Source organism: Carassius auratus, chromosome 26, assembly GCF_003368295.1.
Source record: "Carassius auratus strain Wakin chromosome 26, ASM336829v1, whole genome shotgun sequence".
Lineage (NCBI taxonomy): Eukaryota > Metazoa > Chordata > Actinopteri > Cypriniformes > Cyprinidae > Carassius > Carassius auratus.
In genome coordinates this window covers 11,287,090-11,303,565 of record NC_039268.1, presented here as the reverse complement: position 1 = coordinate 11,303,565, position 16,476 = coordinate 11,287,090, and the positions used below count along the sequence as shown (strand labels likewise).

The window sequence follows — 16,476 nt, the reverse complement described above, 5'->3', positions numbered from 1 at the left end:
ACTCATCTACAGTATATCAAATGCGTAGCAAGATCTAGGCCACAAATCTCATATTCAGGATTGTTGGAGGCCAGGCATAATAATTTGGCCCTTGAAATCCAAATTGCTCAAAGCCTTTGGTCGTTACTTCCCTGTAATGTGCATTCCTTTACATGCCATGGACACTTCCATAGACCTGGCACAAGATATTAACACATTCATACAATGACATACATTCTCTCTCCTTGAATACTAAGAGCTTCTATGTGAGGTGCACAGTGATGCATGACTTTTGAAGGACAATCTGTAAGAATAACTAGTGTTCTAGCAATGCTCTTACGCTCTAAATTACATTGAAATAAAAGGAACATACCTACTTATAACTCTCACCTCCTGCTTCTAATGGGCACTTGGATCTGGAAAGTAAGGAAAGAAATATTCAACCCAGTAAAAAGAAAAAAACAAAAACAAAAAAACACATTTGTAGTAATATTAATTCAAGGCCCCGCTCATTCAAGTGCTCTTTAGTTTGTACAGCACCAATGCTCCAATGATCGTGTTATTTGTGGGATAAGACTAATTTTATCAGCAGAGTAGTGTGTCATTGGACAAAATTGTGCTATTCAAGATCATCGGATGACATAAAAAGCTTTAAATATACAAAACTCAGGTATTTTTAGCATAAATATGATCACACAGCAGCACATACTGTATATTATGTACAGTAGATGCACAACATGCTGTGTCAATTACTACATACTTTCAATGATTTGTTGACAACACAAGGTAAATTACAAACACATATGCAAATGAGTCGATGCATTAGTCTTCCACAAAAGGGCTCTACAAAGACTTTTTAAAGGCACTAGAAAGGTCTTCTCTACAAAAGCAGGCAGTCAGTTCTCACAATGATACAAAAACACTCAAAATTCAGCAGGCATTGTCATCTTCACCGATTGTCAGAAGCGCAAAGAGAAGGAAGATGAAGAAGAGCAGGATGAAAAAGAATGGCGCAGTTATCATTAAAGCGGAAGAAGACAGCCAAGAGACAGGCTGGGATGTAAAAGACAATGGGAATGATTCGAATGGACAGATGGAGTCCTTTAAAACATTCAAGCTCATGTATTGTTTAGAACATTTACTTTATAATGCACATTTTTGTGGACCTCAGATAATAGGGAATATATATATATATATATATATATATAGAGAGAGAGAGAGAGAGAGAGAGAGAGAGAGAGAGAGAGAGAGAGAGAGAGAGAGAGAGAGAGCGAGCAAAATATCATCATGGAACTGCCCTGACCTGATAATCGAACATTTTTGGCTATTGCTACCAATCCATGGTCCATGGTCACATGTGTGTGTGTCTTAAGCATTTTTACCTATTACATAATAAACACACACACACACGTACCCGTATATAATAAAATCAAAACATTAACTAATTAAATAATAATGATACACTTGAATTAAGAATAGGAGTAAAGAGGAAGAAAGAACTCGATGTGAATCTCTTTTGCTTCTGCAGTGTCCCTTAATCAAGATGGAATGTTCTAGGTCTTCATGCTTGCCTAGGAGCCAGCAGCCATTTCTCAATTAGTGACACTAAAGAGAGTGAAAGAGAAGAAGGACAGGGTCCGTAGAGGGACAAAAAGGCACCTGCAAGTTTAATAGGATTAGATTAGGAGACAGCAAGACACGAATCCCCAAATGTTCAAAGGCAGGGTTTCACAGAGTTGGAAAAGTGAGGACTACAGATTCAGAAATCGAGGTCAGGCTCCCAGAAAGAAGGGATGGAGATGTGAGAGAGTTTGCATCTGATGTGACCGTTTTAATGAGGCGTCTGGTTGGGAGCTGAAACCTAGTTGTTATGGGTACAAATTCATGAAGTGTACATTTAGGAAAGACTGCAACTATCATTGCTCATTTTGTGTAACAATGTATCTCTTCACCTGACACCAACTAGAACACTAAGACATTTGTGACCCTGTCCGTAAAATCCAGACTAAAGTTTCAATCTAAATATGAGATAAGCATCAAAGTTAGATTTTTTTTAACCATCAATTTCACTATGATTTCAATCTTTGACATGGCCTTACTCAGTCAGTATTAAAAATTATATTCTAACAAAAGGTTCTACAAATTAATATAAGATGATTATTTTTTTTTTTTGTAGTAAACAGTGTATTTAAAAAAGATCTGGGGGAGGGTTCATGGGAAGGGTCACATTTACATTTCAGATGTTCATTTCTAAAATTTCCAAAATGTTACCTATGAATTAAAGAATGAAAGGAGAGTACCACTTTTTTAAATAGCAAATGTACAGTTAGTAAAATACAAATTATAACATGACTAGAAGCTATTATAGCAAACACTGCACATTTATAGTGTTACCTGTAGGCTGCTATGCCTTTACTGCCAAATTACACAATTTCACTTTTTCTTAACTATTTTTAAAATGTATAAAACAAAACATTTTAAGAAAAGCTAGTGTCAGGGACAGACTACCAAAAATGGAGCATCTGGTCACCTTTTATAATATGGTAGCATTTGTAAGCTAGCCAGTGAAGACAAAAATTAAGTTAGCGTGTTAATTTGATTTCTGACATTACAGTATATCTATCGGTTTTAGACATCAGTTTTAGATTTTTTTTTCGCCTTGGTTTAGTGTTCTTGAAATGGGAAGGGCTTTTGAGCTCTGAAAGTAACAGTGCATCACAGTACAATGCATTTTTGATTTCAAAACATCAAGAAAAGTGTGATTGCTATTGATATGAAACTACTTTTAAATAGATACATTACTAGTCTTACTCTTAGAAACTGCACAGAAACAACTGTGTGGTGTATCAGACAAAATACAAAATTCACTTTTGTTCTGAAAAGAGTTCTGAAAGATAGATTTACAGCACTGAACCTTTCATCTTTTCACATGCTGGAACATACATTGTGCATGCTGACAAGAACTGCATCCACTTACAGTGCAAAATAACATAAGAACTTGTCCAGACACTGTGGTACATCCACTATTTTTACATTTAGATTTTTTTTTTTTCTCACCTCTGGATTTGCATTTACTCCTAATTAAGTGGGAGAAACACATTCATGACAACCACCCACTTACAGCACTTAAAATATGAATTTACACGCTGTGATCTCATAAAAGCAGATTTCAATTTGATTTGACATTCTTCTAAAATGATTTAAAAGCCAACAGATGTACATCTCAAATTAGAATAAGTGGGACATGCATATTAATAGAAAATAAGTAACACTTTCAGATAAAATACCTTTAAATTATCACAATATTCCCAACAAATCTGTAAGAATTACCATCAAGAGGGCACTGAGTACCAACAGCACACACAGATTCTGTTCCAAAGCTGCCTACAGCAGGTTTTCGCCATCACAGGTGCATTACCAATGTGGAGGCTGTTCCAAAACAGTATCTAACAAAATTCTGCTAGCTTCAAACCTTGATTTAGCCCAGGTTCTAAGGCAGTATCATGGTTATGTTTTGTAGATAAAGCAATGCCTGGATGGATCACTGGTCCACAACCCCTAACCTCATAGCAAGCTTTATGGGTGCAGTCCTGATCCAAAAACTACTCCAAAATAGTAGTTAAATCACACCTTATATGATAGGTCATTATGTCACCATACTTCAAAAATAAAGTAAAACCCAAATGCAGTTCTAAAAAAAAGAAAAGAAAAGAAAAAAAAAAAAAACTGCTGGCACAATATAAGGAAATCACACAAAGGTTAAAAATCTTTATAACTGAAAGTAGCTTCAGTCACACTTTATTGTAAGTTATTGTAAGATATTATTATCGCCATTAACAAACCAAAGACTACAACTGTTGCCTCAATATATATTTCTAATTTGCTGCTTATTATTAGTTAGTAAGGTGATTGCTAAATTTATGTATCTGGCAAGGATGTACAATATGGTCATGCAGAATATGTGATTTATAAAGTACAGTATTTTAATAATATATGTACTAATAAGCAACAAGAATTGGTCCCTATACTAAAGTGTTACAGAGTTTCTTATATATTAGACTGTAATACTGAAGTAATACAAAAATTCTGTACCTGGATTCAACTGTTTAAAAAAAAGTAGTGAATTCAGACATTAAGTGAGGTGCGTTATTGAATGAACACCCAATCGTAGGTGTGAGAGACTGAACGTAATCTTCCTTTTAGCTCACACTGCTTCCCTTCACGCCAGCATGGACTCGGGTCAAACTCCAAACAGACCCGTGGGCTGTACGCCCATCACAGGAGAATAGAACACAATCTCACCCAGTAATAGTGTCACCCTGCCTGCCTCAAGGGTGGCCATCTTAACCGCACCTCTCCTCACCCGACCTGAACAAATGCCAACCGCAATCACCACATGCACACACATCCACACAGAGAGAAAGAGAAAGACTCATATAAAAGAGATTTCCATTCTAATCTCCCATAGAAGCCCACGGGAGTTGCAGTCGGAAGGGTTTTTCCTTGGCTTTCTTTCAGGATTTATACATTTCTGTGATTTATGGATATTACATAGTATACAAGTAATATCAGAACTACTGCAGGAGAGGACAGATATCGGTCAGTGCCATGGTGTTACGTTTCGTTTCTTAATCTGTATTGATCCAAAATTCCAGCCCTTCAGATTTAATAGACAGCACAGAATCTTCTGGGTCTGGTCTGAGGCTCAGGAGAGAAAAAAATGCTAGAGATTTAGAGAGTGATATTGAAATATGAGTTAAATAAAATATATGTTACAGCACATTATAACCAAATTGATCCATTCTAGAATTTGCAGTTTGTGAAATATTCATCTTTGGTATGGTATTGGTATGGTATGTATACATATTTGGTATGTTAAATTGTTAAATTGGTATGTCATTCTTAATTCAGTAATAATTAATTCTTACTGAATTGCATTAATTCAGTAATTCTGCATGTAACTTTGTATTTCTTTCTAGTATGATTTAAGTGATGCTCATGCAAATGGCCAGCAACAAACCTTCTTATGGACATCCAAACGAAAGATTTTGTCCTAAATATTAAGTACATATACCGTATTTTTCAGACTATAAGTTGCACCTGAGTATAAGTCGCATCTGTCAAAAAATACTTCATGATGAGGAAAAAACATATACAAGTTGCACTGGACTATTAGTCACATTTATTTAGAACCAAGCACCAAGAGAAAACATTACCGTCTACAGCCGCGAGAGGGCACTCTATGTTTTCAGTGGTATGCTACAGGAGCACTGAGCAGCATAGAGCACCCTCTCGCGGCTGTAGACGGTAATGTTTTCTCTTGGTTCATTTCTCTCGGTTCAAGTCTCTTGGTTCATGTCAAATTAATTTTGATAAATAAGTCGCACCTGACTATAAGTAGCAGGACCAGCCAAACTGTGAAAAAAAAGTGTGACAAAGTCTGGAAAATACGGTACAGAACAGCCAAAATATTACATAACTGTATGACAACTTTTAAATCTTGATATAGGACATAACAAAATTATCTTGGATAACACTTTATTTCACAGTGTCCTTGTTATATAATTACACCTACTTATTATAGTAATGACTAGGGCTGTAGCTATCAAATATTTTAGTAATCGAGTATTCTACCAAAAATTCCATCGATTAATCGAGTAATTGGATAAAATGCGTTTTTGCTTGATTAAAGTGCAATATTAATTATGAAAGAGAAAATTAGACTCCTGGGTCTCTTAAAATGGACAAATTAATTTCCTTTAGATTTTTTTTTTTTTTTTTTATGCATAGAATGCAATGCATACATCAAAAATAATCATTTAATTATTACCCATTGTTTCTCTGTCTGTACTTGTAGTGTGAACAATGACAATAAAGTTGACAGATGAATTAAGTGCATTTAAGTGCCATTCAGTTGGGGTTTTAAATAAAGCATTTTCTGAGATGCACATTAAACATTAAACACATAAAACATTTATTTAATGTATCTTTTAATTATTGAAAATTAAGCAAACTTAACTTTATGGTAAACAAAGGGGATTTACTATTAAAAATAAAACATGGAAGACATGTTTGATTTTTTTTTTTTTTTTTTAGTGGTAGGCTATGTACATTCTGCTGAACAATAGTCTTTAACCGAACTTTTATTTTGACGGGTTGACGTACCTTTACAGTTCTCTGTATGTGATGTGACGCTAGTTTTACTCAAATCAAATGGTCAAATGCTCATGAAGTGACTCTCAGAGCAGTTCTGGAGATGTTCCTCACGTTTTCACGTTTTTATTGAGTGAGAGGAAAGACGCTGAAATCACGGCGAGCGTCACACGCGCTTCAGTGTGTGTGATAAAGGAAGACGCGCTTCTGCTCCATTCATTAACAGAGACACGCAGAACATGCAGGATTCAAATTTAAATAGACTGTTCTAGCTTAATATGTACAGATGTTAGTCCATATCGTGATTTGATGTAAGTGCAATGACCTATTTTGGATTAATTCATTCAAAATTTGGCAAATTCAGTGCCATTCCGCGTTAAACTGTAAATTTCGTTTTTATGACTGGATTTTGCGATTCCCTCCGCATTTTCTGCATCCCGGAAATCATAGGGCCCTTGTTGTGGTATGCCAGCTCTATCTTGCAATAGAGACATGCCACAACGTACTCTTTATGTTTGCTCGCGCCCTCAATTCAAACGTGAGATTTAAAATAAATCAAAAGAGCCTTCGAGGCAGAAGAATTTCCCTCAATCATTTTTTGTAATCGAGTTACTCGAGGAATCATTTCAGCCCTAGTAATGACAGTAAATTATGAATAAATACATGTAACTAACACTAAACCTAACCCTAATCATACAGTAAGTACATGTTGTTAATATTATATTATACGTCATGTATTCTTTGCAGATTTCTTGAAGCATTTTGGAGACATTGCCACAGTTTTTCTGTATTGTCTGTCTTAGTTTGTTCTGTTTCTTCATGTTATTCCAGACAGACTGGATGATGATGAGATCAGATATCTGTGTGGAACACTGGCTGCTGTCATACTCCTTGACAAAAAAAAAAAAAAAAAAAAATGGCAAAAATGATATATTTATCATTTATATATATATATATATATATATATATATATATATATATATATATATATATATATATATATATATATATATATATATATATATATATATATATATATATATATATATATATATATATATATATGCACTTTTTTCATATAATGTACATTATTGTTGCTCCTCTATGCCCCACCTTTCTGAAATGTGTCGATTTTTACAAAGCTCATCGTTCTGAAAAGCCAGCTATCCAGTGCATTGTGATTGGCTGAATTCCTCAAACATGTGATGGAAATGTAACGGCCCTTAACATACTGTACTGTGATGCCGAGTCCCGGCTAGAAGAGACAAAACCAATAAAACTCATAATAAACGAGGCATTTGCAGCATCCAGTGGACACATAATTACTGATTATAATGACTTTCTTTTACGCGTTGCTTGGCTTATCGCCCTGCATAAACATAAAACCATGTCTGGAATTGTGAAAAAACAAAAAACAAGTGCTACTCTACACTGCTCAAAACTCGCGTTTGAATCCTCAGTGGCAAATCCTTTAAATGTGTAAACATACTTACAAACTAAGTCAGAAGTGCCAGACTGTCCTTGATACTGACCCACTTTATAGAAACCGGTGTTGTAGGCTACTCTTCCAGGAAACAGTACAGTGCGCTGCACACATTTTAATATTTGGGTTGAACTGTTCTGGAGCATTGTTGTAAATACAACTTGAAAAATTTCTAGTTGTGTCCTTTTTTGGAAGGCCAAACGAAGTGGCTTCGCTTTCACAACTAAACACTCAGCGACTCCATGACATGGCGATGGTGGCAACAGCGAGAATAAAAGTTACGCCTTCTTTCTTTGCGTAAACATTTTGATGGTGTTATGCAAATATTCCCACATCATGACGCAGACATGTGGGGGCGCTAGAAAAAGCCGTTTTAGGAGTGCTTGACACTTTTATAAAGAATATCTCTTTGGATTTGAGACTTTAGTCTTGAAACTTGATCTTCTTTATGCAACAAGAGCTTGTAACAATTTTAAATTGCATCATATGACCCCTTTAAAGAGCTTACTTGGGACCCTGGTAGCATATCAATAAATTCTAAATAAGTTTGTATTTGGCTAGAGATTCACTCCAAATGTCTATATTACTAGCTGTATGTGGTTATTCTTGCTTTTACCATGCGACTGAATCTACTTTAAATTCAAAATGACTCCGAACAAAGTCTCTTGAATCTTAAGTACTGTATCACACAGTGTTTGAGGTATATGCACTTCTTGAATGCAGTCTTTGGTATTGATTCACACATCTCCTATGGTCCTCACAGTGACATTAGCCTCACCTCTGAAAGATCTTACTGTATCTGGGAAGGAAAAACCGTAGGATAGTCTGACAGACAGACAGAGAGGTCAGACAGAGAAAACAGGATGACATAGAGGGAGGTGGAAGGAAGTACTTCACATCTAGTCGGATTTGTGTGCAGATCTGAAGCTGAGCCAGAGGAAATCTGTGTAAAATTATGCTAATCCGTCTATATAATATGCAGGCAGCTGCTACAAAACAGTTTTTTTTTCTCCCATAGAGGAGGAGGGGATTTATCTCACAAAAGGAGGCGGGATACACCGGTGCTTAGAAATAATGTAACAGAATGAAAAGCAGATGTAGGATGTAGGTTGTCTTGTGAAAGATTGAGATTTGTTGGCCCAGGCAGGACAGCTCCACTGAAACCAGCAAAACCAAAAAGTGAAGTCCATCAGCAATGAAATGGCTGCAAAATCAGTTGAACACTATTAAACAGCAGGTTATATGGTATTTAAAAGTGTCCTAATATTGTGCTGGAGTCCCCTAAAACAGGTTTAAATGGATCTAAGGTCAGAAAAGAGTAATTTTCTCAGAATATACATTTAATATTAGAGTCATTTGCCAATGATTTTAAAACGATTAATTCCAAGCAAGTTTGGAGCAAAGCCCTCCTTTCAATAAACCTACTCTGCTCTGATTTTTCAGCCGGCCAAGCCTATTGTGATTGGCACAGAGAGGAGTCCTTGAGCAAGTTAGTGAGTGTCCCCATTGACAAAGCACCTTTAATAATAATAATAATAATGACATAAAATACAAAAACACTTATGCAAGTGAATCATGCCCACAGCTAAAGTATAGCTGCTAAACTGTGAACACTTAAAACAATGATGGTGGGTACGTAAGCCATGTGCCGCTCTAATGTAATGTATAAAGAACGACAGACAAAAGACGCTCTGTTTTAACTTTTAATCAGAACACAGAACAGCTGTATCACAGTAGCACAAGCCTAACTAACTCGCTCATCTCTCCCGCATTAACCCTATAACTGCCGGTGCAGCAAAATAAACAGTAATTTCACTATGAGTATAAAGTCTGTGTGCTACAAAAATAAAAGTCCTTGATAAAATGACACAACAAAAAGTTGTACAACAAATTGCATTTCTGGGGTATCACTGAACACAGCGTCTTTTCAACATGAACACACTAACTAGAGGAAGTGTTTGTGGGCTGGTCAGACTCGGTTTGCATTTCGCGGGGCAGGCAGGGACTATGCAAATGTGTTACCCAGTGACGTATACCGATGAAAATATGACTCGTTAAGGCAATTCAGAATCGACTCTCTCTTTCAAGAGACAGTATCTTTATCATTTACTTTTTTGATTGTCAACTTTGCACATTGTTTTCATTTAAGGATAGCTACGCTATAAACTGCAAATTAGATATCTTTCAGAAGCCATGTGACCTGCTCTTTAAGACAAGTGCTCCACAATAGTGAAAAAATACATTTACGACAAGTAGAGAAAAAAAAAAAATTGGTGGTGTTGGCGCAGTGGATAAGACACATGCCTTTGGTGTGAGAGACCCAGGGTCGAATCCACTGTGAGACACCAATGTGTCCCTGAGCAAGACACTTAACCCCTAGTTGCTCCAGAGGCATGCGACCTCTGACATATATAGCAATTGTAATTCGCCTTGGATAAAAGCGTCAGCTAAAAATTAGCATGCACCCAGTCATATCCAGACACTCCATGTAGCACATTGGAATCATATGTATTTCAGCATAATGTAACATTTTTTAGCTTTCTCTCTTTTCTTTTAAATATAGCCAATATCATACACTGAAAGTAGACACAGAATAAAGTTACTATACTTATCTACTTTAATTTCACAGTATCAGTAACTGCTGACAGAGAAAAACCTTCTTGATGACTAATTTGTTTATATGTCAAATTTAGATGAGGCATTTAACTAAAGTAATTTGGAGTCTTTGTAAGGTGGAATCTAATCACTGAAGCTCAGGCGTGAATTCACCTACAGTATGAGCAAACCTTCATCTTTACAAGCATTAATGAGAGGACCACAGAACCATTGCATTTCACTGCTCTCAAAAAGTGTCACAACTCTTATTAGCTTGTTTCTTTGTCATCTATGAATAAATGTGCTAAAAAAAATCAGTGCTAATTAACTGAAGATACTGCTCAAGGGTAAAAAAAAAAAGGTCCCAGGAAATATATAATATAATATAATATAATATAATATAATATAATATAATATAATATAATATAATATAATATAATATAATATAATATAATGCAAACAATTTTTATTTGTGCATGTATAAGATCTGCAGAGTTACAAAGCTCAAAAGGATTTACAAAAGGATTTATTCTATCTGAAAGAAAAGGGTTTTCCAGATTGGGCTAAATGTCTAATTTAAACACGCCCCCCACATGTCTATGTTTCAATGTGGAAATATTTGTGTAATGCCGCCCGAATGTTCATGCAAAGAAAAAAGGCATGGTGTCTGGAACCGCAGCAGTGTTGATGCCGCCAAGAGTTTTGCGCCATGTAGAGTATCACTTTGTTTGTGTGTGTGTGTGTGTGCGTGAGAGAGACAGAGAGACAGACAGAGAGACAGACAGGGTCACATAAACGTGGAGTTAGCTTTAATAATCACGGCTTGTGTACTGCAAATACATATGAACATCATCACAGTGTCTGTCATGTGACTCTGTTCCCCTTTCAGGATTTAACTTATGGTAAAACTAATGACATTATATTTGATGTTTTTACAATTATGTTGAAACTTATTCCGACGCATGCTTGGGGTGTCCGACCAATCACAATGCACTGGGTCAGCTGGCCAATCAGAACAGACTGTGCTTGTCGGAAGGAGGGACTTTGTAGAAAACTACGCGTTTGAGATAGGTTTGAAATAGAGGCAGTGGTGTAGCTTCAAGGCATGCAGGGTGTGCAGGTGCATATAAGCCTGGGCAGTTTGGGGGGCCACAGAGCTGGGGGAAACTTGAAACAAAGGAAAACGAATAGACCCTGCATTGGCCCGGCACTTGTCCAACAGCTTAAGAGAATTCTCGGCCGAAGTCTGACTGTATACCGTGACTTTTTTCTCTTTTTTTTCCTATAACAAAGCTATTAAAATAATTCATTTTTTTTTTTTTTTTTTTTTTTAAATGGCAAAGTGGTCATACTTCTTTTTGTTTCTTTATTAAGTTAATTTAGAAATATGTTTTTTGAATATTTTATGTTTGTAAAATTCAAGTTTATTGTTTTTTAAAGGAATGACCAAGCTGCAGAGGCAGACAGTGAGTTGAACATTATGTTTGATCAATTTAGCCATCTTAAACAAACACGAATTGCTTAAAAAAAAAAAAAAAAAAAAAAAAAAAAACAGACATAAAATACTTCATGCATTTCACAGTATTATTATTATTATTTTTTCCCTAGATAAATGAGGGCTGTTAGGTACATCCCCCTTTTTATATAACAGTGGAAACTACCAGTACGCCGTCATTTTTGCTCATAAAGGTAAGAGTATACATAATTCTCTGACATGATAAATACATCTATATAATGCTTTAAAATACTATTTTAAAACTAAATTATTTAAATCGAAAAACAAAAAGTCTTTCATTATGTAATTCTTGAGATGCATTTCTCTCTAAACGCACATCCAATGAGAAGATGGGGAGTCGGGTTCCTCAACCTTCATTTTTTTTTAACTTTTTTGTTTGTTTGTTTGCTTTTGGGCAACCGTGCCAAAATTGTATTTGCATTCAGTAGCCTATAGAGGAACTACAGTAATGTACAGTATTTAAAAAGAACATTAAATTCAGAAATGTATACAATATTTGCAATTTAACAGAAAATTCAGACTGCATAAAAAAATAAAAAATAAAAATAAAACATCTATTGGTTTACTGCAAGTTACCTACAGTGAAAACTGTAAATGGGCTAACATCACATGCAATTTACTGTAAATGCTGTCATGTGTATGGTTTTTGCAAGTAAAAACTAAATTATTTAATTTATGGTAAGAAATATTAAAAAAGACACTGTCACATAAATGCCTGCATGACATAAAACATCTCTATTGTATTGAGATTTTTGTTTTGAGTTTTGTTTATTCTTATTTTTGCTAACAGTAAATTACTTTAGGGTGTTTTGTGTTACATTTTCTAATATCGAGTCACCACAGCTGGTGAGCTAAACAGTAAAAGTTTTTTTCTTATTTTTTTCTTTTTACGGTGCAAAACTATACACATAAGCTGTTACCAGCTAACATATACAGAATGTGGAAACACTGATCCACTTGTTCTGCAAAACAAATAAGAATTACAACACTAATTCACTTAAAGTTTTAAGGCCTTATCCCTGCTTTCAGATAAACAAGTACAGAGTAAATCTTCTGAAGTGAAAGCAGGTAAGTGTTCAAGCCTTAAATGATTATTGAAATGGATGGATTATTGGTTTTTCTCTTTTGCTATTATAAAAAAATAAAAAATAAATAAAAAGATTAATAAAAAAAATCCAACAAATAATCTTATATGATAATCATCTCATATCAATTCCCGGAAATCTTTCTGCTCTACATCCAGAGTAAACTTTTTGTTTTTCCTCATAGCAGACTGTTCAACGCTTTGCCTGAGTTATATAATTTTACAGCCAGAGTTATTAATAAAACAATACACTAATACAGCCCCGCTTTATTACCAGCAAGCGTTGTTATGGTGCTGCAGTGACCTCAATTAAATTTAAAGGCCATTTTACTGGCTTAGGTTTTCTCCAGAGGTTTAATCTCACAAGACTTGAATAAGCCAAAGGCAGCGTGACTTTTAAGCTCTCTTTCTCTCACAAAATGAAATAATTCATTTTATGAAACAATTCACTATAGTACTATGTATATTATTATATTTTATATTTATATAGTAGATTCAATATAAAATTATACATTCTGAAAGCATTTAGGAACTGCTGTAATAGCCGTCACAGCCTTGGTTTGTCATTGTTTGAACAGCAGCACAGAGAGAAATAATGTTAAAAACAACCTTTTTTCTAAAGACAGTAGTCAAATTAGAGGCCCTGTTTTGGAGAATTATTGTCAAAGGTCAAAATTATTATCAAAATGGAATTATAGTTGAAAACAGGCTTTAAAGCAATAAAGCACTGAGCTCAGCTCACAACAGCAGATCATTAAAAAAGATTTGCAAGAGCTCAACATTAACGTCATCACAATAGGATCATTCTAATACTCTTCTTCAGATGCTTAACACAGGTTATAATGACTTCAGTGATAATCAACATGAACATCTGTCCATATTAGTACAGCACACAATGGAATCTACATCAAATAAAAGAGTATGCACAAACAACAGGGTATTAAACTGATTAAAGCAATGCGATAGCACCACGAACTGAGTTTCATAAGATCACTAACACTATTTGCTCAGCGCCGTATAGGAATGTAATAAGCACTCAAATTAAAACCAGCATATCATCCAAACAATAGCTTAGGAAAGAGGAAATTAATAATATAAATAAGATCAGATGCTGGTCAAAACAAACGTTTTTCAGGATAAGGCAACGAATCGTTCTCTAAAAACACATAAGTTTCAGTTTCTGAAGTTAATACATGACCTTTCCTGTCTATAGGAGTATTAGCTCATAACATGGATCACTAAAATAGGTTATGATTTCAACCCTTACTAGTTTTTAAAACATCTCAATATCCAAAGTAACGATGCAATGGAAGGTTTGTTAAAATATAACAAATCAAATTTGACTGACAAATTACTTTTTTTGATAGATTGGAAAAAAAAGTGGTGGGAATAGCTCTGCTACGTGACACGTACAGGAACGAGGCACTTGTCAACTGAAAGAGTTTGATTACGTGCTTCCAGTTTAGGTAGCTTCATTGCACAAACTACAACACATTATTTTCAATCTACCCTTGTGTCTAGCTTTGAGTTGCTTTTAAACACTTCATCTGGACATGTTTCTGCTTCCGGCCCCTTTAGCTGTCCCAACTGTTAACCCCAGAGTTCATGTGAACAATCCTTATAATAACTGATTAGAATTACATAATTAATTTGATCCTTTTAGTTGGCCATATTTATCTTGTCTATTTAAAATGGGCCTGCAGAGTTTCAAGTACAGCAGTGGAGAGCTGTCAACAATTACAGCAGTATATGGCAGCTTCAAAAATGTGTGATGCATAAGCTGTCGATCAGAGCCGCTGTGTCATAATTTTAAGACCATCATTCTAATGAAAAGGGTTTGTGAGTTTCCTCTGAGATTGACTAATGTTGACATACAGGAAGACATTAAGTTTGAAAAGCAATCAAATGATGTCCTAAGAAAGCACTATTTCCACTGAGCACATAGCCTTTTCCAATTATCCATCTCCTGTGCGTGTTCCGCTCAGTTCTGTCAAAGCGTCCGAGGAGCACGCTCGCTACCCCCCACCTCACGTCCCAGAGGGTCATGGCATATTTACCCAGGGACTGATTGAGCTAATATTGAAATGTAATTTAGCGGGAGCCAAGACCTGCGAGCATGTCTATCACAAGGCCCATTTAAACTAATGAAAGAGGAGGAAGGTTCCCTGCAGGAGGGGGACATGATTCAAGGCGACACTGCTGACAGTCAGCAAACAGACAATAGGGGTGATGATGATTAATCTTCACAAATTAAAGTTGATCTGAAATAAATAAAAAGTGTCAGAGGGTGAGAAGAGAGATGAGATAATGAGGCAGGGTTGGAGACACAGTAGGGTGAAACAGGTCCATCCGCAATCCAAAAATAAAGAGATAACTATTTCTTTACCAGAGCAAAGAGAACAAAAACACTGCAACACATTGACTGAAGTGTCAGAATATCTCTTTTAAGGTTAAAGTGCAACCCACCTAAAAATGAAAATTATGTAATCCTTTTTCTCACTTTTCATGCCAGTTTTTTTTTTTTTTTTTTAAAGATGATTTTTGAAGAATTTTGGTAACAAACAACTGCTGGTAGTTTTGACCCCCACGTTATGGAAAAACAATACTATAAGTCAAAAGCTACCACCATCTTTCACCACATTCTTCAAAATATCTTCTTTTGTGTTTAGCAGAAGAAAGAAACTCCATAAAGGTTTTGAGCAACTTAAGGGTGAGTAAATGATGGCTGACTGTTCATTTTCGTGTAAACTGTATATTTTTTAATACTGACAAGAAACTGTACATCAAACATAAGCCATTTTAAGTAATGTTTTGGGTTCCATAAATGTGTTTTTAATAGGGATGCACAATATATCGGCCACCATATTGGTATCGGCTGATAAATGTTAATTTTAATGTTATCACTATCGAACTGATAATAAAATATTGTTGATCTATTAAAGCTGATAAATAAAGCATTATTTCCTGCAAAGACACTTCAGAAACACACTGTTTTTAATTGCTTGAATTATTATAGAAATCACTTCAAAAAGTAAAATACAGTAGAGTGCAACGTTCAAGGAAAGTCTGTCAAAATATAATGAGAACATTACTGTTAAATAATGTCATGCAATCTGTGTGTGCCCGTGTTTAACCGCGTTCTTATGAGAAGAGCACATTCACAACGGAGCTGCACCTTCATGAACAGCACGAATTACTTTGCTTGAGCATTTGCAGCCTTTTGTGCAATTGTACGTTGTAATAATGTGTTTATTTTATTCATAAAGGTCTGATTTATTGCATATAGAATGCGTTTGTTAAAGCTAATAAAGGGTTTATAGAGTGCTTTAGCATGCTGGTGATCATATATATATATACACATATATACACACACACACACACACACACACACACACACATATACAAATACATATACATATACAGTAGTCCCTCCAAGGGTCCCTCCAAGGTTCCACTGCGTAGTCCCTCCAAGGCAGCCGGAACCAGAGGAAGGGGAAAGGCGTATTTCACCGTCTGGTCACTGAGTACATGGTAATTGATGTAGGGCCTCAGACCCCATCTTTCTTGGCCATGAAGAAGCAGTTCAATGCTGTGGGTGAGGTGGACGAACAGATGAAATAAGATTATAAAGCAAATTATTATATTTTGTAAAAAAAAAAAAAAGTT

At 35.4% G+C, this 16,476-nt stretch overlaps 1 long non-coding RNA gene across 1 annotated transcript in view; it reads right to left on the bottom strand.

Annotated features, from left to right (window-relative positions):
• Nucleotides 1–352: 352 nt before the first annotated feature.
• LOC113044316 (uncharacterized) overlaps nt 353–16,476 on the bottom strand; it is an 82,358-nt gene continuing 66,234 nt past the window's right edge. Inside the window, exon 5 of the long non-coding RNA XR_003275869.1 lies at nt 353–395. This is a non-coding gene — a long non-coding RNA (uncharacterized LOC113044316). The remainder of the gene's footprint in view (nt 396–16,476) is intronic.